This window comes from Salvelinus fontinalis, chromosome 5 (genome assembly GCF_029448725.1).
Source record: "Salvelinus fontinalis isolate EN_2023a chromosome 5, ASM2944872v1, whole genome shotgun sequence".
NCBI lineage: Eukaryota > Metazoa > Chordata > Actinopteri > Salmoniformes > Salmonidae > Salvelinus > Salvelinus fontinalis.
In genome coordinates this window covers 32,508,233-32,533,202 of record NC_074669.1, presented here as the reverse complement: position 1 = coordinate 32,533,202, position 24,970 = coordinate 32,508,233, and the positions used below count along the sequence as shown (strand labels likewise).

General features: G+C 43.4%; 1 pseudogene; it reads right to left on the bottom strand.

Annotated features, from left to right (window-relative positions):
- The window catches only part of LOC129856073 (GDP-mannose 4,6 dehydratase-like), a 182,159-nt pseudogene that overhangs the window by 6,056 nt on the left and 151,133 nt on the right, over positions 1-24,970 (bottom strand).

Genomic DNA, 24,970 nt, shown 5'->3' with positions numbered 1-24,970 from the left:
ATAAACACATGCACATGCTTGAATATTATTTTTATTCTTATAGTCACAAACACACACACCCATATCGTGTTCACTTTCAAACGCACAGAATAGAGAGACCTACTTTCTGAGATTACGTTGCACTACAGCGACATAAACAGTAACATCAACCATCACTAGTCTTGACTTGTTTTAGTGTTCAAACTCTATATTTCAAGCCTTGCCCATACAGAGCAGAGAATAGCACGATTATTAGCCTATATCCCCCTGAAAGCAGTGAAAGCTGATTGTCCTGGGTCTGAGATGCACTATATTAAAAAGTCAGAGGGCATGTCACAAACGGAACTCTATTCCCTACATAGTGCACTACTTTTGACCAAAGCCTTATGGGCCCTAGTCAAAAGTAGTGCTCTATAAAAGGAATAGGTCGCCATCTGGGATGCGGTCAGAGAGAGTGTCTACAGATAATTCCATAATATTTATGGTGAACGTGAGCCAAAAGGTCAGAAAAGTTGACCCCTAACACCTCGTCTCTGATTACACCACCTCGCCAGGGAGGAACACACACGTACACACACACTACGCATGCATAACACACACGCATACACACCCACACTCACACCTCCTTAAGAGCAGTAAGATTCCTTTCATTCCTGATGCTTAGAGCTGAATTCCAGATGGGAGACTATGTGTGCATGTTTGTGTGTGAGTATGTGTGTGTGTGTGTGTGTGTGTCAGAGGTCTTCACAGATCCACTTGTACCCGAATCCCCGAGACCCGATCCAGGACCCAAGTGGGTCCGGATCCAGAATTCTAAATGTCACGGGTTTGGGTCGGATCTGACATGATTCTCACGGGTCTTGGGTATGTGCAGTTTTAACTGAATTATCGTATAGATCCAAATGTGAAAGCTGCAGTCGAGAGCGAGAGATATATTTGATCATTGATGCTACTGCTCTTGCTTTTCTCGAGAGTGGAGCCTGGGATGTGTAACTTGTTGTTGGCCAATCATAAGTGATCAAAGCGGCAATAGGCTACAGTTATAGAGCGTCCGTGTGTGGAAAAGTTAAGAGTTATCAAATAAACGGAGGATGGAATTAAAATGACGGAATTAAAAGTTAAAGGAGATGGATAGAGCGAACATTTTGGCTGCTACTTAACATTCTGAATGGAGTTGTTGTTATTCGTAACTGTAGGATGAGAAAGTACATGCACTGCAGTCTTAATTAGCCTAGCTAGCTAACGTTATCTAGCTTAATAAGCTACTCCTGGTTTGATGCAGTGAAGGCAGGTACTACGTCATCATATTTGATGATAAGTAACATAGCTATGGCAGCTATTAGTCCATTATAGCGCAAGTCGGCTTGGTTGGTTGCTGTCTCTCCCTCCCTGCTCCCCTTACTCACAGTACGACATCTCCCGCGCCTGCTAGAGCAGTACCTCTCTCCCTCTTCTCGCGCTTTATCAGCTCTGGTTAATAAAGTAACTTAAAATAGGACATTTCTGCTGCTACCCTTACTCTGGATCCGATCAGGTCTATATGGAGCGGTTTAGTTGTCGTCGAGTCTGTTCGGAATGGGTCTCCATATTAAAAAAAAACGTAATTATTCATATCGGGTCCGGGTGGGAAAGCCCCAGGTCCATTTCGGAACGGGTCCCACTTTTTGGACCTGTGAAGACCTCTAGTTAGTGAGTGGGAGTGTGTGTGTGTGTGTGTGTGATTCCTACTAAAGTGACATTAACTCTCAGTGCTTCTCTCTGTTTCTCCTCTCATCATAGCTCTCTAAAAAGCACATCAACACACTGGGCTATATTTGGAGGAGTGTGTATGTGCATGTGTGTGAGTGTGTGTGTGTGTGTGTGTGTGTGTGTGTGTGTGTGTGTGTGTGTGTGTGTGTGTGTGTGTGTGTGTGTGTGTGTGTGTGTGTGTGTGTGTGTGTGTGTGTGTGTGTGTGTGTGTGTGTGTGTGTGTGTGTGTGTGTAATAAGCCCATCAGCAGGTTTAATGCGGTGCAGTTGGACACAGCAGCAGTTGGCCGTCTCGCTCCACACATTTGATCTCTTCTCCCTCTGCTCTCATATTCGAATCCTGTATAAATCACTCACAGAATGAGATAGCGTACACACACACACACACACACACACACACACACACACACACACACACACACACACACACACACACACACACACACACACACACACACACACACACACACACACACACACACACACACACACCTGGAGAGTAGACCGCCTCTGTCTCTTATTAGATGCTCAGTCCCAATAAACCATTGCTGTTTACCAGAAGTATTCTCTTCCTCTGACTCTCTGTCTTTCTTTCTCTCTCTCTTTTTGTGTGTCATAGAAGCCTGAGTGAAATGTGTGTGTGTGTGTGTGTGCGTGTGTGTGTGCGTGCGTGTGTGTGTGTGTGTGTGTGTGCACTTGTCTTCCCACATTATCAGGAACCCAATGCCCTAGCATTACGCGTTGATGTCCTGAAAAGGTAGGAAAAAAAAAACTTTTTGGAAAACTATTTTCAGGTCTTCAAATGCTATTTTAAGCTTAAGGGTTAGGTTTAAGGTTTTGCTGTTAGGGTTAGGGTTAGGTTTAGGTTTAGTGTTAGGTTAGGGTTAGGAGTTAGGGAATATAGGAAAAAGTCCTGAACTTTCACAAAAACACAGCTGTGTGTGTGTGTGTGTGTGTGTGTGTGTGTGTGTGTGTGTGTGTGTGTGTGTGTGTGTGTGTGTGTGTGTGTGTGTGTGTGTGTGTGTGTGTGTGTGTGTGTGTGTGTGCGGGCGTGTGTGCGTGCGTGTGTGTGTGTGTGTGCATGCATGTGCTACTGGGAGAAAGGGGTCAATTTCATGGGATATCTTTATCTATATCTATTTATCATTTCAGACATGCTCCAGATACAGATTACCTTAATTTCATACATGGAGCTAGGATATTCTCCGTAATGGGACAGTTTCTGCATGCATCCAATCTGGACCTCAGAAATCTCCCTGCTACTGTATGAGTCCAGGGAGATATCTGGGGTGAGATCCCTCCAAGACACGCCCCTGATGCGTGTGCAGACGCTTACATATTTGTAAAAGGGTATACGTCAACATGCTGACATTTCTATGCCTTTATACTTAGGCATAATCAAATCCACATACTTTCAGAAATATATTACATCTGTAGTCATTTTCGGATTATTTATGGATCTGTCTTTAAAAAAATAATAATTTCAATAGATATCCCGACACGATATGTAATATTCATCCACATGTGACTCGTTTCAGGAAACTAGGCATGTGTCACGCGTCACTACTTCACTGGGTGTTCGTAAGGTCTGAGAAAACACAGATATGAGATGTAAACAGTCGGTATTTATCAACATGAAGAGAGATAATAGGATGCCACATATCTCAGGATATTGAATGAGTCCAGATCCGGACACAGGAAATGTCAATGTGTGATATTCGGAGTAATCCCAAATGTATTATGTCTAAAAGACATATCTTGATTCAGAATGTGTCAGGATATGGTGCAAATCCACAAAACTCAAAATATGCACTGGAAATGGTCTGTACTCTATATAAAATCAAAAACGTGGCATGTAAAGCTATCCCCTGATACGGACCCTTTTTGACCAGTTGTGTGTAGAGAGGTGGAAGGTAGTGTTAACATTGCCCCTACTCAGTGGTGATGATGGAATGTTCATTACCCATAATTCCCCTGGGGTTTGGAAGCGGCTGTGTCTGGGGCCCATTTGGGGTTACCTGACTCCTGGGCTGATGACGCCCATGAGCCTGACCCCTGACCTCACCCCATGATCCTTATTGGCCTTCCCAGACTACCACACTAGAGACCAGCCAATCAGAGAAGATCTGTGTATGATTGACAGACTGGTTAACCAATCAGAGTTGGTTATCTCCGAGTATGTTCGTGTGTAATTCCTCTGTTCTTCCAATAACTGAGAGTGTGTGTGTTACAGAAAAAGGCTGCAGGCAGCTGTGCAAAAAGGAAAACTAACTTCTGGAGGACTAACTGTATCATCCTTTCACTCCCTCCTCTCTCTTCCTCTGTATCCGCTGCTAAAGCCACTTTCTATCACTCAAAATGTAAAGCTTCTGCCTCTAACTCTAGGAAACACTTTTCTACCTTCTCCTCCCTTCTTAATCCTCCTGCCTTCTTAATCCTCCACCTCTTCCCCTTCCCTCCTCCCTCTGTGGACAACTTTGTCAACCACTTGTCAACCACAGCCGACTGAGTCCACTGGTCCCACTCACACAGAACTACCCTATGCCTTGACGGCATCCCTAGCTGCGTTCTCAGAGCATGGAGCATTCAATCTCTCCCTAACCCTGTCTGCTGTCCCCACTTGCTTCAATATGTCCACCATTGTTCCTGTGCCCAAGAAAGCCAAGGTAACTGAACTAAACGACTGCTCGTAGCACTCACTTCTGTCATCATGAAGTGCATTGAGAGGCTAGTAAAGGATCATGTCACCTCCACCTTACCTGACACCCTAGACCCACTTGAATGATCATTTCGCCCCAATAGATCCACAGATGATGCAATCGCAATAGAATTGCACAGTCACCTATCCCATCTGGATAAGAGGAATACCTATGTAAGAATGCAACTGTGCGACTGGGTCCTGGACTACCTGACGGGCCACCCCCAGGTAGTGAAGGCAGGCAACAACACCTCCACTATGCTGATCCTCAACACAGGGGCCCCACAAGGGTGAGTGCTCAGCCCCCTCCTGTACTCCCTGTTTACCAATGACTGTGCGGCTACGCACGCCTCCAATTCAATCATCAAGTTTGAAGAGACAACACACCAGTGGTAGGCCTGACTACCATCAATGACAGCCTACAGGGAGGAGTTGAGGGCCCTCGTGGAGTGGTGCCAGGAAAACAACCTCTCGCTCAACATCAACAAAACGAAGGAGCTGATAATGGACTTTAGGAGGCAGCAGAAGGAGCACACCTCCATCCACATTGACGGGGCCACAGTGGAGAGGATGAAAAGCTTCAAGTTCCTCGTCGTACACATCATTGACAATCTGAAATGATTCATCCACACAGACAGTGTGGTGAAGAAGGCGCAACAGCGCCTCGTCAACCTCAAGAGGCTGAAGAAATCTGGCTTGCCCCTAAGACCCTCACAAACTTTTAGAGATACACCATTAAAAGTGTCCTGTCAGGCTGCATCATCGCCTGGTACGACAACTGCACCGTCCGCAACTGCAGGGCTCTCCAGTGGGTGGTGCGGTCAGCCCAACGCATCACCACGCGCCCACTACAGCACCCGGTGTCAAAGGAAAGGCGAGAAGTTCATCAAGGACCACAGCCAGCCGAGCAGCGAGCTGTTCACCCTCCTATCATCCAGAAGGCAAGGTCAGTACAGGTGCATCAACACTGGCACCGGTCATCACTGTTAAATAGCCATCACTAGCAGGCCTTCACCCAGTGCCCTGCACTGAACTTGGTCACTGGCATTAGCCGGCTACCACCCGGTTACTCATCCCTGGACCTTACAGGCTGCTGCCCTATGTACATAGACATGGAAGACTGGTCACTTTAATAATGTTTAAATAATGTTTTACCCATTTCACATGTACAATGCATTCAGAAAATATTCAGACCCCTTGACTTTTTCCACATTTTGTTACGTTCTAATATGAAAATCATTCTTAAATGGAAAAGGTTTGGAACCACCAAGACTCTTCCTAGCGCTGATAACCCGGCCAAACTGAGCAATCGGGGGAGAATCAGAGTATCATTTCCGGTCACAACTTGGAGACTTGTTTAGGTGCTGCTGTGCGTTTTGTTGCTAACCTTACTTTGCTACCTGATAACTTTACGTATTTGATTTTTTAAATACCGTTTATATTTTTAGTTTTCCCCTCCCTCAACTTTTTTTTCATTCAACTTTTTCACTCCGGACGCTTTATCTGGACATGGTTCGTCAGGACCTCCACCAGCCGAAGGTAAGTAGTAACATTAACATGATGCGTTCTAATTGCAGTCGCTGTACTCATAATATACAGGAGATCGATCGCCTTACGGCGAGGATAGCTGTGCTGCAGGCCCAGCTTCAGACGCAATCGTTAGGCAAGGGTAATTTCAGTGTAGGAAAGGATGAAACAGTGTCTGTGCCACCAGTAAGTATAGATAGTAGTATAAATCCCCTCGCACGGTCCCCGCAGCCGGATAACTTTCTCATGGCTTCTGGAGGGAAATGCTGAAGGAATGCTCAACTGGTGTCGCTCATTCAGCCGACAGAAACGTTCAACCGGTTCTCCCCATTAACTTCTCTAGGATAGGGGGCAGCATTTTCATGTTTGGATGAAAAGCATACCCATATTCAAATTCAACTGCCAGCTACTCATCCCCAGAAGATAAGATATGCATGTTATTAGTAGATTTGGATGGAGAACACTCTGAAGTTTCTAAAACTGTTTGAATCATGTCTGTGAGTATAACAGAACTTATTTAGCAGGCAAAACTCCGAGGACAAACCATTCAGATTCTTTTTTTTGAGGTCACTATCTTTTCAATGCATTTTCATTGGGAATCTAGATTTCTAATTGACCTTCTTGCAGTTCCTACCGCTTCCACAGGATGTCAACAGTCTTGAGAAATTGGTTGAGGGTTTTTCCTTTGTGTAATGAAGAAGTAGCCCTGTTCAGAACGAGAGTCGAGTGAAGTGTACTTTTTTTTTGAGGTGCGTAACCAGAAAGCATGCTACAGTTTGTTTTAATTCTGTATTGAACACAGATCATCCCGTCTTCAATTTTATCGATTATTTACGTCAAAAAATACCTAAAGTTGTACTACAAAAGTAGTTTGAAATGTTTTGGCAAAGTTTACAGGTAACCTTTGAGATATTTTGTAGCCACGTTTGAGCAAGTTGGAACCGGTGTTTTTCTGGATCAAATGTGCCAAATAAATGGACATTTTGGATATATATTGACGGAATTAATCGAACAAAAGGACCATTTGTGATGTTTATGGGACATATTGGAGTGCCAACAACAGAAGCTCGTCAAAGGTAAGGAATGAATGATATTTTTATTTCTGAGTTTTGTGTCGTGCCTGCAGGGTTGAAATATGCTTCTCTCTCTTTGTTTACAATGTTGCTATCCTCAGAAAATAGCATTGTTTGCTTTCGCCGAAAAGCCTATTTGAATTCTGACATGATGGCTGGATTCACAACCAGTGTAGCTTTAATTTGATATCTTTCATGTGTGATTTAATGAAAGATAGATTTTTATAGTATTTTATTTGAATTTTCTCTGGCTTTTGGCCAAGTGAGACAGGAGCGTCCCGCCTAAACTCAAATTTTTGGATATGAATATGAACTTTACCGAACAAAACATACATGTATTGTGTAACATGAAGTCCTATGAGTGTCATCCGAGGAAGATCATCAAAGGTTAGTGATTAATGTTAACTCTATTTCTGCTTTTTGTTACTCCTCTCTTTGGCTGGAAAAATGGCTGTGTTTTTCTGTGGCTATGTACTGACCTAAGATAATCGCAAGGTTTGCTTTCGCCGTAAATCCTTTTTGAAATCAGACACTTTGGCTGGATTAACGAGAAGTTTATCTTTAAAGTGATGTATAATACTTGTATGTTTGAGGAATTTTAATTGTGAGATTTTTGTTGTTTTGAATTTGGCGCCCTGCAATTTCACTGGCTGTTGGTTAGGTGGGACGCTACCGTCCCACATATCCCAGAGAAGTTAAGCAGCGAGTCGGAGTCAGAGGCCGAGCCTTCTCTGGTCTCTACTCCTCCCGTTATGGGGTCTGAGATGCCGAAGCCTCCCACCATTAGCTCTGACAAATTGAAAACCCTGGTGATTGGCGACTCCATTACCTGCAGTATTAGACTTAAAACGAATCATCGAGCGATCATACACTGTTTACCAGGGGGCAGGGCTACCGACGTTAAGGCTAATCTGAAGATGGTGCTGGCTAAAGCTAAAACTGGCGAGTGTAGAGAGTATAGGGATATTGTTATACACGTCGGCACCAACGAAGTTAAGATGAAACAGTCCAAGATCACCAAGCGCAACATAGCTTCAGAGTGTAAAGCAGCTAGAAAGATGTGTTGGCATCGAGTAATTGTCTCTGGCCCCCTCCCAGTTAGGGGGAGTGATGAGCTCTACAGCAGAGTCTCACAACTCAATCGCTGGTTGGAAACTGCTTTTTGCCCCTCCCAAAAGATAGAATTTGTAGATAATTGGCCCTCTTTCTGGGACTTACCCACAAACAGGACCAAGCCTGGCCTGTTGAGGAGTGACGGACTCCATCCTAGCTGGAGGGGTGCTCTCATCTTATCTACGAACATAGACAGGGCTCTAACTCCCCTAGCTCCACAATGAAATATGGTCCAGGCCAGGCAGCAGGCTGTTAGCACAGTCAGTGTACTCAGCTCAACTATCCCCATTGAGACCGTGTCTGTGCCTCGACCTAGGTTGGGCAAAACTAAACATGGCGGTGTTCGCCTTAGCAATCTCACTAGAATAAAGACCTCCTCCATTCCTGGCATTATTGAAAGAGATCGTGATATACAAAATAGGGCTACTTAATGTTATATCCCTCACTTCCAAGGCAGTTATAGTCAATGAACTATTCACTGATCATAATCTTGATGTGGTTGGCCTGACTGAAACATGGTTAAGCCTGATGAATTTACTATGTTAAATGAGGCTTCACCTCCTGGTTACACTAGTGACCATATCCCCCGCGCATCCCGAAAAAGGCGAAGGTGTTGCTAACATGTACCATAGCAAACTGAAATTTACAAAAAAAAAATATGTTTGCGTCTTTTGAGCTTCTAGTCATGAAATCTATGCAGCCTACTCAATCACTTTTTATAGATACTGTTTTACAGGCCTCCTGGCCCATATACAGCGTTCCTCACTGAGTTCCCTGAATTTCTATTGGACCTTGTACTCATAGCAGATAATATTCCAATTTTTGGTGAATTTAATATTCACATGGAAAAGTGTACAGACCCACTCCAAAAGGCTTTCGGAGCCATCATCGACTCAGTGGGTTTTGTCCAACTTGGTTCCGGACCTATTCACAGCCACAGTTATACTCTGCACCTAGTTTTGTCCCATGGAATAAATGTTGTGGATCTGTTTTTCCTCATAATCCTGGACTATCGGACCACCATTTTATTAAGTTTGCAATCGCAACAAATAATCTGCTCAGACCCCAACCAAGGAGCATCAAAAGTCGTGATATAAATTCTCAGACAACCCAAAGATTCCTTGATGCCCTTCCAGACTCCCTCTGCCTACCCAAAGGACGTCAGAGGACAAAAATCAGTTAACCTGTCTAGGATGAGTGTGCCGCTAGCGGCACTCCCCCCCCCACCCCCACTGAAAAACCAGTGCCGCGAAATTCAAATTTTTTTTTTTTTTTAAATATTTAACTTTCACACATTAAAGTCCAATACAGCTAATGAAAGACACAGATCTTGTGAATCCAGTCAACATGTCCGATTTTTAAAATGTTTTACAGGGAAGACACAATATGTAAAGATGTACATCTATTACCTAAAAACACATTAGCATAATCCACCATCTTTTATTTGTCCACCAACACCAGTAGCTATCACCAATTCGGCTAAACTAAGATATTTATAGCCCCTAACCAAGAAAAAAACTCATCAGATGACAGTCTGATAACATATTTATGGTATGGGATAGGTTTTGTTAGAAAAAAGTGCATATTTCAGGTAGATGGCATAGGTTACAATTGCACCCACCGTCACAAATGGACTAGAATAATTACTATGAGCAACGTGTTTACCTACTTACTAATCATCAAACATTTCGTAAAAATACACAGCATACACTAATCGAAAGACACAGATCCTGTGAATACAGACAATATTTCAGATTTTCTAAGTGTCTTACAGCGAAAACACAATAAATCGTTATATTAGCATAGCACATAGCACATAGCAGCCCAGCATTGATTCTAGCCAAAGTGGGCGATAACGTCAACATCGCCAAAAATATATTATTTTTTTCACTAACCTTCTCAGAATTCTTCAGATGACACTCCTGTAACATCATATTACACAATCCATATAGAGTTTGATCGAAAATGTTTATATTTAGCCACCAAAATCATGGTTAGACAATGTGAAATGTAGCTCAGCTGGTCAGAAAATGTCCTTGCGCCACTTAGACAGTGATCTACTCTTATACATAAATACTCATAAACGTGACTAAAAAATATAGGGTGGACAGGGATTGATAGACAATTTAATTCTTAATACAATTGCAGAATTACATTTTTTAATTTATCCTTACTTTTCAATACAGTTTGCGCCAAGCGAAGCTACGTCAAAAAACATGGCGTCCTAAGCCACTAAAATCTTTCGACAGAAACACGATTTATCATAATAAAAATGTCCTACTTTGAGCTGTTCTTCCATCAGTATCTTGGGCAAAGGATCCTTTCTTGGGAGTAATCGTCTTTTGGTGGAAAGCTGTCCTCTTGCCATGTGGAAATGCCAACTGCGTTCGGGATGAACTGAAAGCGTGCCCAGCTATTCACAGCGTTAAAGAAATAAATGTCCCAAAATCGCACTAAACGGATATAAATTGCTATAAAACGCTTTAAATTAACTACCTTATGATGTTTTTAACTCCTATAACGAGTAAAAACATGACCGGAAAAATATAACAGGCTAAACTAACGCTTGGAAAAATAGCAGGTCGATGTCCTCCACGCGCATTACGCAGCTGCAAAGGAGCTCCTACCTACAGGGTTTTTTTATTTGTAGGGCCTGTGAACGCGCAATCGACCCCATTGAAATCGTCATCACGTAAAGGCATCCAGGGGAAGACGTAAGCAGTGTCCGTATAGTCATAGCAAAAACAGTGCCCTTTTAACTGACTCCAGAACAGTGGCCAAAATTTCTGAAATCTGACTCCATGTCAGGGAAATTGCTGTAGAATGGGCTCTGTTCCACTTAGAGACAAAATTTCAACTCCTATAGAAACTATAGACTGTTTTCTATCCAATAATAATAATAATATGCATATTGTACGATCAAGGATTTTGTGGGAAGCCGTTTCAAAAATTACACGATTAGCATAAATAGTCTCAACAGCGCCCCCATCCTCAACAGGTTAACTTCTTATGGCTGCAAGGTGCAGTATTGAGTAGCCAGTTAAATAGTGCCCATTTCAAACGGCCTCGTACTCAATTCTTGCTCGTACAATATGCATATTATTATTACTATTGGATAGAAAACACTCTCTAGTTTCTAAAACCGTTTGAATTATTTCTCTGACAGAACTCATTCTGCAGCACTTTTCCTGACCAGGAAGTGGAATGTCAGAAATCGATGCTCGGTTCAACTTCCTGCCTATACATGGTCATGATACATAAGAGTCTACGTACACTTCACACGCCTTCCTCTGGGTGTCAAGAGGCTGTGAGAGAAGAAATTTTGTGTTTATCTTCATCTGAATTGGAATACAAGCTTTTTGTATGATGTGACCGTCATTTCCGGTACTCTGAAGCGCGCGACTTGGACAGTGGGATTGCCTTCTGTTTTGCTGCCGTTATGGACGACAACTATCTCCGGCTCGGATTTTATTTGATACATGTGACCATATCATCGTAACGTATGTGTTTTCAATATAGTTTCATCAGATTATTGAATTTTTTTCGGGAGTTTTGCCGTGTTCCGTTCTCTGACTTTGTTGACGTTGGAGTGATCCGTGCCACTTGGCAAGTGCCCATGCTAAATGAAGAGGGATATTTGCCGTTCCAGATCAAAACAACGACTGTTCTGGACAAAGGACACCTTGTCCAACATTCTGACGGAAGATCACCAAAAGTAAGAAACATTTTATGATGCTATTTCTAATATCTGTCGTGCATGTGAACTGGTCGTGGGCGCCCAAGTGTTTCTGGCTATTGTGGCTACGCTAATATAGCGCTACATTTTGTTTTCGCTGTAAAACATTTAATAAATCGGAAATATTGTCTGGAATCACAAGATGCCTGTCTTTCAACTGCTGTACACTATGTATTTTTCAGAAATGTTTTATGATGTTTAATTAGGTATTTGACGTTGGTGTCTGTAAATATTATGGCTGCTTTCGGTGCAATTTCTGATTGTAGCTGAAATGTAAACTATGATTTATACCTGAAATATGCAAATATGCAAACAAAACATATGCTATACAATAAATATGTTATCAGACTGTCATCTGATGAAGTTTCTTCTTGGTTAGTGGCTATTTATTTCTTTATTTGGTCGAATTTGTGATAGCTACTGATGGAGTAAGAACCTGATGGAGTAAGAATATTGGTGTCTTTTGCTAACGTGGTTAGCTAATAGATTTACATATTTTGTCTTCCCTGTAAAACATTTTAAAAATCGGACATGTTGGCTTGATTCACAAGATGTGTACCTTTCATATGCTGTATTGGACTTGTTAATGTGTGAAAGTTAAATATTTAAAAAAAATATCTTTTGAATTTCGCGCCCTGCACTTTGAGCTGGATGTCAAATATATAGTGAAAACAATAGTGGTCCTAAAACGGAACCTTGTTTGGATTCAGAATGGCAAATTTCCCTCTTCACTTAGCATTGGCACTAGCCAAGTGGCACAAATCTCTCCGACGTAAACACAGTCAGAGGACGGAACACGGCAAAACTCCCGAAAAAATTTCAATAATCTGATTAAACTATATTGAAAAAACATATATTACGATGATATGTTCACATGTTTTAAAAAAATTCCGAGCCGGGGATAGTTGTCATCTATTACGGCAGCAAAACAGAAGGGAATGGCACTTCCTTGTCGCGCGTTTCAGAGTACCGGAAGTGGACGGTCACGTCAAAGAAATAGCTTTTATTCCACCCCAGACCAAGATGAACACAAAATTTCTTCTCTCACATCCTCTTGAGACCAAGAGGAAGGCGTATGGAGTGTAAGTAGACTCCTAAGAGTCATGAACATATATAGGCATCAAGTTGAACAGAACACATATTTCTGACATTTCACTTCCTGGTCAGGGAAAGTGCTGCCAAATGAATTCTGTTTCACTCAGAGAAATAATTCCAACTGCTTTAGAAACTAGAGAGTGTTTTCTATCCAATATTAATAATAATATCCATATTGTACGAGCAAGAATTGAGTAGGAGGCCGTTTGAAATGTGCACGATTTCACTGGCTACTCAACACTTTCCCTTGCAGCCAGAAGAAGTTAACTTTCACTGCTATGCGGATGACACACAGCTGTATATTTCAATGAAACATGGTGAAGCCTCAAAATTGCCCTCGCTGGAAGCCTGTGTTTCAGACAAAAGGAAGTGGATGGCTGCAAACTTTCTACTTTTAAACTGGAACCAAACAGAGATGCTTTTTCTAGGTCCCAAGAAATAAAGAGATCTTCTGTTGAATCTGAAAATTAATCTTGATGGTTGTACAGTTGTCTCAAATAAAACTGTGAAGGACCTCGGCTTTACTCTGGACCCTGATCTCTCTTTTGACGAACATATCAAGACTGTTTCAAGGAGAGCTTTTTTCCATTTACGTAACATTGCAAAAATCAGCAATTTTCTGTCCAAAAATGATGCAGAAAAATTCATCCATGCTTTTGTTACTTCTAGGTTAGACTGCTGCAATGCTCTACTTTCCGGCTACCGGGATAAATAAGGCTGCTAGAATCCTGAATAGAACCAACAAATTTGATCATATTACTCCAGTGCTACCCTCCCTACACTGGCTTCCTGTTAAGGTAAGGCTGATTTCAAGGTTTTACTGCTAACCTAGAAAGCATTACATGGGCTTGCTCCTACTTATCTTTCCGATTTGGTCCTGCCGTACATACCGACACGTACGCTACGGTCACAAGACGCAGGCCTCCTAATTGTCCCTAGAATTTCTAAGCAAACATCTGGAGGCAGGGCTTTCTCCTATAGAGCTCCATTTTTATGGAATGGTCTGCCTACCCATGTGAGAGACGCAGACTCAGTCTCAACCTTTAAGTTTTCATTTTAAGACTCATCTCTTCAGTTGGTTCTATGATTGAGTGTTGTCTGGCCCAGGATTGTGAAGGTGAACGGAAAGGCACTGGAGCAATGAACCGCCCTTGCTGCCTCTGCCTGGCCGGTTCCCCTCTCTCCACTGGGATTCTCTGCCTCTAACCCTATTACAGGGGCTGAGTCACTGGCTTTCTGGTGCTCTTCCATTCCCTCCCAAGGAGGGTTGAGTCACTTGAGTGGGTTGAGTCTCTGACGTGGTCTTCCTTTCTGGGTTGGCGCCCCCCCTTGGGTTGTGTCGTGGCGGAGATCTTTGTGGGCTATACCCGGCCTTGTCTCAGGATGGTAAGTTGATGGTTGAAGATATCTCTCTAGTTGTGTGGGGGCTGTGCTTGGCAAAGTGGGTGGGGTTATATCCTGCCTGTTTGGCCCTTTTCAGGGGTATCATTGGATGGGGCCACAGTGTCTCCTGACCCCTCCTGTCTCAGCCTCCAGTATTTATGCTGCAGTAGTTTATGTGTCGGGGGGCTAGGGTCAGTCTGTTATATCTGGAGTATTTCTCCTGTCTTATCCGGTGTCCTATGTAAATTTATGTATGCTCTCTCTAATTCTCTCTTTCTCTCTTTCTTTCTTTCTCTCTCTCGGAGGACCTGAGCCCTAGGACCATGCCTCAGGGCTATCTGGCATGATGACTCCTTGTTGTCCCCAGTCCACCTGGCCGTGCTGCTGCTCCAGTTTCAACTGTTCTGCCTGCGGCTATGGAACCCTGACCTGTTCATTGTGGTTACTATTATTTGACCATGCTGGTAATCGATGAACATTTGAACATCTTGGCCATGTTCTGTTATAATCTCCATCTGGCACAGCCAGAAGAGGACTGGCCACCCCTCATAGCCTGGATCCTCTCCAGGTTTCTTCCTAGGTTTTGGCCTTTCTAGGGAGTTTTTCCTAGCCACCGTGCTTCTACCCCTGCATTGCTTGCTGTTTGGGGTTTTAGGCTGGGTTTCTGTACAGCACTTTGATATATCAGCTAATGTAAGAAGGGCTATATAAATAAATTTGATTTTGATTTGCGATGGGCCTTGGTCAGGGAGGTGACCAAGAACCCGATTGTCTCTCTGACAGAGCTCCAGAGTTCCTCTGTGGTGATGGGAGAACCTTCCAGGAGGACAACCATCTCTGCAGCACTCCACCAATCAGGCCTTTATGGTAGGGTGGCCAGACAGAAACAAATCCTCAGTAAATGACAGCCCGCTTGGAGTTTGGGATAAGGCACCTAACGAACTCTCAGACCATGAGAAACAAGATTCTCTGGTCGGATGAAACCAAAATTCAACTATTTGGCCTGAATGCCAAGCGTCACGTCTGGAGGAAACCTGGAACCATCCCTACAGTGAAGCATGGTGGTGGCAGCATCATGCTGTGGGGATGTTTTTCAGCGGCAGGGACTGGGAGACTGGTCAGGATCGAGGGAAAGATAAACGGAGCAAAGTACAGAGAGATCCTTGATGAAAACCTGCTCCAGAGCATTCAGGACCTTAGAGTGGGGCGAAAGTCCACTTTCCAACAAGACAACGACCCTGAGCACACAGGCAAGACAAAGCAGGAGTGGCTTCGGGACAATTCTCTGAATGTCCTTGAGTGGCCCAGCCAGAGCCCGGACCTGAACCCGATCTAACATCTCTGGAGAGACCTGAAAATAGCTGTGCAGAGACACTCCCCATCTAACCTGACAGAGATTGAGAGGATCTACAGAGAAGAATTTGAGAAACTCCCCAAATACAGGTGTGCCATGCTTGTATTGCCATACCCAAGAAGACTCAAAGCTGTAAACGCTGCCAAAGCTGCTTCAACAAAGTACTGAATAAATGGTCTGAATACTTATGCAAATGTGATATTTCATTTATTTATTTATTGTACAAATTTGCTACAAACTTGTTTTTGCTTTGTCATTATGGGGTATTGTGTGTAGATTAATGAAGGAAGAAAATGATTTAATCCATTTTAGAATAAGGCTGTGCCGTAACAAAATGTGTAGGAAGTCAAGGGATCTGAATACTTTCCGAATGCACTGTATATACTGTATTATAGTCAAGTCCATCCTATTCAACTACTGCTCTACATATACTATTCTATCCAGATATTCTTCAGATATACTATATATTCTATCCACATACTGTCCTTAATGTCCATACATCCCATCACGTATATATATAATCTATCTATCTTTCTATATTTATACTCTGGACTCCAACATTGTTCGTCCAAATATTTATATATTTCTTAATTCCTTTCTTTTACTTTTAGATTTGTGTGTATTGTTGTGTATTATTAGATATTACTGCACTGAACACAAGCATTTTACTAAACCCACAGTAACATCTGCTAAACATGTGTATTTGACCAATAACATTTGATTTGATTTGATCTCTTTCTACCCTGTCTTTCTAGATTCAATTCTGTGACTAGTGAAGTCCGGCCGCCGGACAACCTGCCCGCTCAACCCCATCCCTTCCTCCCTTAACCAGACCATCTCTGGAGACCTTCTCCCATTCCTCGCTTCCCTCATCAACTCATCCCTGACCACTGGCTGCATCCCCTCTGACTTCAAAATGGCCAGAGTCACTCCCCCCTCAAGAAACCAACACTCGACCCCTCTGACGTGTAAACCTTACTTTTTTTTCTTTCCCAAACACTTGAGAGGGCTGTCTCTGACCAACTCTCTCTCTATCTCTCTCTGAACGATCTTCTTGACGCTAACCAGTCAGGCTTCAAGACGGGTCGCTCAACCGAGACTGCTCTCCTCTGTGTCACCGAGGCTCTCTGCACTGCCAAAGCTGACTCTCTCTCCATTGTTCTCATCCTCCTAGATCGATTCCTGCCACAGCCCACCTGGTATTCAATCTTCCGAAGTTCTCCAATGTCACCCCACTCCTCAGCACACTCTACCGACTTCTAGTCAAAGCTTTCATCCACTACAAATCCATGGTACTTGCCTACAGAGCAGGTAGACGTAGTGCCCCTCCCTACCTTCAGGCTATGCTCAAAACCTACACCCCAACCAGAGTACTCCGTTCTGCCACCTCTGGTCTCTTGTCCCTCCCACCCTTACTGGAGGGCAGCTCCCGCTCAGCCCAGTCAAAGGTCTTCTCTGTCCTGGCACCCAAGTGGTGGAACCAGCTTCCCCCTAAAGCTAGGACAGTAGAGTCCTTACCAATCTTCCGAAAACATTTGAAACCCTACCTCTTCAAAGAGTATCTTAAATAATCTGACAGCACCCACCCTCGCACCCAATTTTAACCCCTTCACCCCACTAGCAATTACTTTATTGTGGAAAAAATAACACAATTTTTGAGTTTGTCCCATCTAGCTTTTTTAAGATAGCCTGTTGCTAGCCCTGGCCTACTAGCTGTCTGAATCGCCGTGCCTCCAGCTCGCTTAGCTCACTGGACCCCATGATCACTCGGCTACACATGCCTCTCCCTGATGTCAATATGCCTTGTCAATTGCTGTTTTGGTTAGTCATTATTGTCTTATGCGGTGACCGCTCCTGGCTTAAATGGTGCCTCTAGAGACAAAACCTCTCTCATCGTCACTCAATGCCTCGGCTTACCTCCACTGTACTCACATCCTACCATACCCTTGTCTGAACATTATGCCTTGAATCTATTCTTCCGCGGCCAGAAACCTTCTCCTTTTACTCTCTGTTCCGAACGCATTAGACAACCAGTTCTTTTAGCCTTTAGCCGTACTCTTATCCTACTCCTCCTCTGCTCCTCTGGTGATGTAGAGGTTAACCCAGGCCCTGCAACCCCCAGCATCACTCCCATTCCCCAGGCGCTCTCATTTGTTGACTTTTGTAACTGTAAAAGCATTGGTTTCAAGCATGTAAACATTAGAAGCCTCCTCCCTAAGTTTGTTTTATTCACTGCTTGATTTTGGGATCAGTGTCCCGCTAGCGTTCCACTACGACAACATCCGGTGAAATTGCAGAGTGCGAAATTCAAAATACAAAAATCGTAATATTAAACATTCATGAAAATACAAGTGTCTTACATCATTTAAAAGCTGAACTTCCTGTTAATCCAACCGCGTTGTCAGATTTAAAAAATGCTTTATGGCGAAAGCATACCATGAGATTATCTGAGGACAGCGCCCTGCATACACCAGCATTAAAAACATTTTCCAAACCAGCAGAGGTGTCACGAAAATCAGAAATAGCGATAAAATAAATCACTTACCTTTGACGATCTTCCTCTGTTTGCAATCCCAAGGGTCCCAGCTACACAACAAATGGTTGTTTTGTTCGATAAAGTCCGTCTTTATATCCCAAAAAAGTCGGTTTAGTTGGCGCGTTTGATTCAGTAATCCACACATTCTACTCATTCAACATGCAAACAAAGGAATCCCAAAAGTTATCGGTAAACTTCATCCAAACAAGTCAAACAATGTTTCTAATCAATCCTCAGGTACCCTAATATGTAAATAAACTATCAAATTTAACACGGAATGCAGTGTTCATTACCGGAGATAAATATCTAAGTGTGTGCCCTCATTCAGAGTCCTAACGAGGGACACCAAACTACAAATACTTGCACACTTTTCAAAAAACAATCCTGAAACCCTTTCTAAGACTGTTAACATCTAGTGGAAGCCATAGGAACTGCAATCTGGGAGGAATTCCTTTGAATATCCCATAGACTAGCATTGAACCAGCCTGTGACCTCAACAACAAAAAACATTTCCAGATGGATTCTCCTCGGGTTTTCACCTGCCATATCAGTTCTGTTATACTCACATACGTTATTTTAACACTTTTAGAAACTTCTGAGTGTTTTAAATCCATTGCTACCAAGTATAGGCATATCCTAGCTCCTGGGTCTAAGTAACAGGCAGTTTACTTTGGGCACGTCAGTCATCCAAACTTCCGAATACTGCCCCCTAGCCCAAAGAGTTAAGCACACTCCATCAACCCGGATGTCCTAGCTGTATCTGAATCGTGGCTTAGGAAGGCCACCAAAAATCCTTAAATTTCCATCCCTAACTATAACATTTTCTGACAAGATAGAACTGCCAAAGGGGGTGGAGTTACAATCTACTGCAGAGATAGCCTGCAGAGTTCTATCATACTATCCAGGTTTGTGCCCAAACAATTCGAGCTTCTACTTTTAATAATCCACCTTTCCAAAACAAGTCTCTCACCATTGCTGCTTGTTATAGACCCCCCTCAGCCCCCAGCTGTGCCCTGAACACCATATGTGAATTGATCACCACCCATCTATCTTCAGAGATCGTGCTGTTAGGTGAGCTACACTGGGATATGTTTAAAGTTCTACAATCTAAGCTAGATGCCTTCAATCTCACACAAATTATCAAGGAACCTACCAGGTACAACCCTAAATTTGTAACCATGGACACCCTCTTAGATATCATCCTGATCAACCTGCCCTCTAAATACACCTCTGCTGTCTTCAACCAGGATCTCAGCGATCACTGCCTCATTGCCTGCGTGCGAAATGGGTCCGTGGTCAAACGACCACCCCTCATCACTGTCAAACGCTCCCTAAAACACTTCAGCGAGCAGGCCTTTCTAATCAACCTGGCCCGGGTATCTTGGAAGGATATTGATCTCATCCCATCAGTAGAGGTTCCCTTGTTGATCTTTAAAAGTGCTTTCCTCGCCATCTTAATTAAATAAGCATGCTCCATTCAAAAAATGTAGAACTAAGAACAGATATAGCCCTTGGTTCACCCCAGACTTGGCTGCTCTTGACCAGCACAAAAACATCCTGTGGCATTCTGCATTAGGATCGAATAGCCCCCGCGATATGCAACTTTTCAGGGAAGTCAGGAACCAATATACTCAGTTAGGAAAGCAAAGGCTAGCTTTTTCAAACAGAAATGTGCTTCCTGTAGCACTAATTCCAAAAAGTTTTGGGACACTGTAAAGTCCATGGAGAATAAGAGCACCTCCTCCCAGCTGCCCACTGCAATGAGGATAGGAAACACTGTCACAACCGATAAATCTACGATAATTGATCATTTCAATAAGCATTTTTCCACAGCTGGCCATGCTTTCCGCCTGGCTACCCCTACCACGGCCAACATCTCAGCAACCCATGTAGCAACTTGGCCAGGTAGTAGTTGTAAATGAGAACTTGTTCTCAACTGGCCTACCTGGTTAAATAAAGGTGAAATAAAATGTTAACATTTAAAAAAGATAAATGCTCCATTCACGCTGCTGCTCCAGTTTCAATTGTTCTGCCTGCGGCTATCGAACCCTGACCTAGTCACCAGACATGCTACCTTGTCCTGGACCTGCTGTATTCGACTCTCTCTCTCTAAAGCACCTGCTGTCTCTAATCTATGAAAAGCCAACTGACATTTACTCATAAGGTGCTGACCTGTTGCACCTTCTACAATCACTGTGATTAATAATATTATTATTTGACCCTGCTGGTCATCGATGAACTTTTGAGCATCTTGGCCATGTAACGTTATAATCTCAACCCGGCAGAGCCAGAAGAGGACTGGCCACCCCTCAGAGCCTGTTTCCTCTTTAGGTTTCTTCCTAGGTTCCCGCCTTTCTAGGGAGTTTTTCCTAGCCACTGTGCTTCTACACCTGCATTGCTTGCTGTTTGGGGTTTTAGGCTGGGTTTCTGTACAGCACTCTGTGACGTCGGCTGTTGTAAAAAGGTTTTTATAAATACATTTGATTGAGTGATTGAATGCACTAACTGTAAGTTGTTCTGGATAAGAGAGTCTGCTAAATCAGGGTTTCCCAAACTCGGTCCTTGGCCCCCCCTGGGTGTCCTAGTACTACACAGCTAATTCAAATAACCCACCATGATGCTTTGATCATTTGAATCAGCTGTGTAGTACTTGTGAATAAAATGTAAATGTAAAAATGTGTGTGTGTGTGTGTGTGTGTGTGTGTGTGTGTGTGTGTGTGTGTGTGTGTGTGTGTGTGTGTGTGTGTGTGTGTGTGTGTGTGTGTGTGTGTGTGTGTGTGTGTGTGTGTGTGTGTGTAATGCACTGTATGAGTAATCGATTGAGTGTTGAATGACTTAGATCCTTTTTTGATTGCGAAATATCATCAGCAAATTAATTCCTGACTAAGCGTGCCACATTTCTGTTTGAATCAGTCAAGGCAGCCAAGAAGGCCAAAATGACCAGAAATCTCCATCCTCATGTGTGCTACAAGTAATTATCACAGGAAAGACTAAAGTATCAAACACAGTGACATCAATGCAGTAATGTTATTTTGATCATTTGACTGGCTGCTTATTTTGAATCCAAATTAAACCGCTAAGTTACAGTTATAATCCCTTGTGTGATGATGATGATGTGTGTGTGTGTGATGATGTACGTTGGGAAAGGAACTCAGTTTCTCTCTTAGCCAGAGAAAATGTTTTATACAGGAGTTGAGTGATGTGATGTACACCGACAAAATATGCTAACGTGAATCTCTCTCTCTCTCTCTCTCTCTCTCTCTCTCTCTCTCTCTCTCTCTCTCTCTCTCTCTCTCTCTCTCTCTCTCTCTCTTCCTACCTTTACTAACCCCGGGATTTCTCTCTCTCCCCTTCACTCTCTCCCTCCCCCTCCCGCTGTCCCCCCTCCCTCCCTCCAGCCCTCCCTCCCTCCCTCCCTCCCTCCCTCCACCCCTCTCTCTTGTAGGGTTGATGTGCATCATTAGCTGGCTGATAAACTGCTGTGAGGTTCACACAGAGTTCTCTTTCCTGTTCACATGACTTGACCAGCCCCTGACCTCCACATAAACCCGTCCACCTCTACCCCGCCACACCCACACTAGCTTTGGCCATGCCTACACCCTTCTACACAGCCATCTACACCCCTCCACATCCCCACCTTCACAGCACTCTAACTCCTTGACCCTACACCCAATCCAGCCAGGGCCAAATCTACAACCATCCACACCCCACCTACGTGGATACACACCAAAGCCCTCGCACCCACCCCGGATCTAGCCAAACTTACACCCCAGTATCTCCCTGACCCCAGAGTTTCAGCAGAGTTTACATTTGTAATGGCTCCCAATAAACACTTAACAGAGATGTAGCTAGAGCCATGCAGGGAACCCTATCAGTACCCAATCAGCCCCTGCTAACGCTGTTAACGTCCGGGGTTTAACACAAGCGCACGCACGGATGCATGGACACACACACGCAAACACACACACTGAGCTGAAATACAAAACACATGGTTACTGAACGAGTACCTCGCAGTCACAACACAAGCACGCAGTTCAAGTAAAACTACCTAACTAAGTATGGCACGATCTGATTCTGTGGTGGAGATGGAATGCTGGCATCTCTCCCATCTCATAACATGAGTATACAGTCCAGCCTTACTGCTGCCTAACTTTGCTCTGCCAGAAAGTCCTCTCACACACGATTACATCACCCATTAAGGGCCTAGGATTCAGAAGAGTGGGAAAATCGATCCTGTGCAAAGGAATGCCCATATTAAAGCAATAAGGCCCAAAGGGGTGTGGTATATGGTCAATTTACCATGGCTAAGTGCTGTTCTTATGCACGACGTGATGCGAAGTGCCTGGATACAGCCCTTAGCCATGGTATATTGACAATATACCACAAACCCCAGAGGTGCCTTATTGCTATTATAAACTGGTTACCAATGTAATTAGAATTGTAAAAAGTATTTTTTTTGTCATACCTGTGGTATACGGTCTAACATACCACCGCTTTCAGTCAATCAGTGTTCAGGGCTCGAATCACCAGGTTTATAAAAATCTATAATCTCGCTGTAACCGTATAGAGCCTGGATCATTATTTATACATCGACTTCAAGCCTCTCAGTTTTGTGATGTATAATCCATACTGTCCCTGGGGCCTTACCTGTACTCGCCCAGGGCACCGGGTCCCGATAAAGTTATTTGAAAAGTCTTGAATCCTAGCATGCAGTCCAGCCTGCCCAACCGACCCGTAACTAATGATAAGAGAATATGAATAATGACTTATACCTAACTTAACGTTTGAGATCAGTCATACAAACACACACACACACCCCTCCCCCACACACACACGCACACGCACACACACACACACACACACACACACACACACACACACACACACACACACACACACACACACACACACACACACACACACCCAACATCACACCCAACATCACACACTCTCGTTAACGTTGCCAGCTAAAAGCATGTTCTAGCTCAAGCCTCATGGACATCATACGCTACTGTTATCAGCACGACCCTTCGGACCAACATCCATCATGGCAACCGCTTCCCGGATACTCTTGCAATCAGTGGCAGCCATCTTGTGCCCAGATTAGGCAAATAGTATTGAAATTACAGCTCTAAAAATGGAGATGGAGCCAGGGTCTAAGAGCTGAAATATCATATGACCCAGGCCTGATAACATCCTACTACTACTGTAGAGAAACAATGTGCTGTTCTGTTTATATACATCTATATTTAACTATACAGTGCCGTGAATAAAAAAAATCCCCCCTTTCCGATTTTCTCTATTTTTGCATATTTAATTTTTTTATTTTGTATTATTGTATTTTTAACAATTTCTCTCCCCAATTTCGTGATATCCAATTGGTAGTTACAGTCTTGTCTCATTGCTGCAACTCCTTTACGGACTCGGGAGAGGCGAAGGTCGAGAGCCATTCGTCCTCCGAAACACGACCCAACCAAGCCACACTGCTTCTTGACACAATGCCCGCTTAACCCGGAAACCAGTCACACCAATGTGTCAGAAGAAACACTGTACACCTGGCGACCATGTCAGCATGCATATTTTTTTTTTTTGTTGATATTTTTGATACTGAACGTTATCAGATCTTCAACCAAAACCTAATATTAGATAATGGTAACCTGAGTTTACAAATAACAAAACAAAATTATATTTATTTCATTTCATTTAATTAACAAAGTTATGCAACTCCCCTGTGTGAAACCGTAATTGCCCCCCTACACTCAGTAACTGGTTGTGCCTCCTTTAGCTACATTGACTGCAACCAAATGCTTCCTGTAGCTGTTGATCTGTCTCTCACATCGCTGTGGAAGAATTTTGGCCTGTTCCTGCACGCAGAACTGCTTAACTCAGCGACATTGTGGGTTTTCAAGCATGAACTCCTCGTTTCAAGTCCTACCACAACATCTCAAATGGGATCAGGTCTGGACTTTGACTAAGCCATTCTAAAACTTTAAATGTCTTGCTTTTTAGCCATTTTCATGTAGACTTGATTGTGTGTTTTGGATCATTGTCTTGCTGCATAACCCAGCTGTGCTTTAGCTTCAGCTCACAGACGGATGGCCTGACATTCTCCTGTAGAATTCTCTGAAGCAGAGCAGAATTCATGGTTCTTTCTAGTAAGGCAAGTCGTCCAGGTCCTGAGGCAGTAAAGCATCCCCAAACCATCACACTGCCACCACCATGCTTGACCGTTGGTATGAGGTTCGAACTGTGGAATGCAGTGTTTGCTTCTCTCCAGGCTTAATGCGACCCATGTCGTCCAAAAAAGTTAACTCATTTTTTTCCAAAAAGCACCTGGAAGCACATGGATGATCATAAAGACTCTTGCAAGAATGTTCTATGGACAGAGGATTCAATAGTATATATTTTCGGACGACATGGTCAAAGTAAGTAAAACATTAGTTAGGACATCAGGTCACTAGCTACCTACATGACGGGGTCAGAAGTCAGAACATTTAGGCTTTTTTTTCCTCTCCCCACTCACACACACTCAATGGAACCCTTAATTATAGTCGAGGCCGGCCTCAGCAGTCATAAGTCGTACATGAGTAGGACAGGTGGTTAAACTCATAGACCTGCACTGTACTACCAGCGGTTCAGAAATACGCCAAGCATCACTCATTCACGGCTGGTTTCTAATACATTTCCAGCGCAAGGGGCAGACGGGATATGGTACGCTAACTAACTCT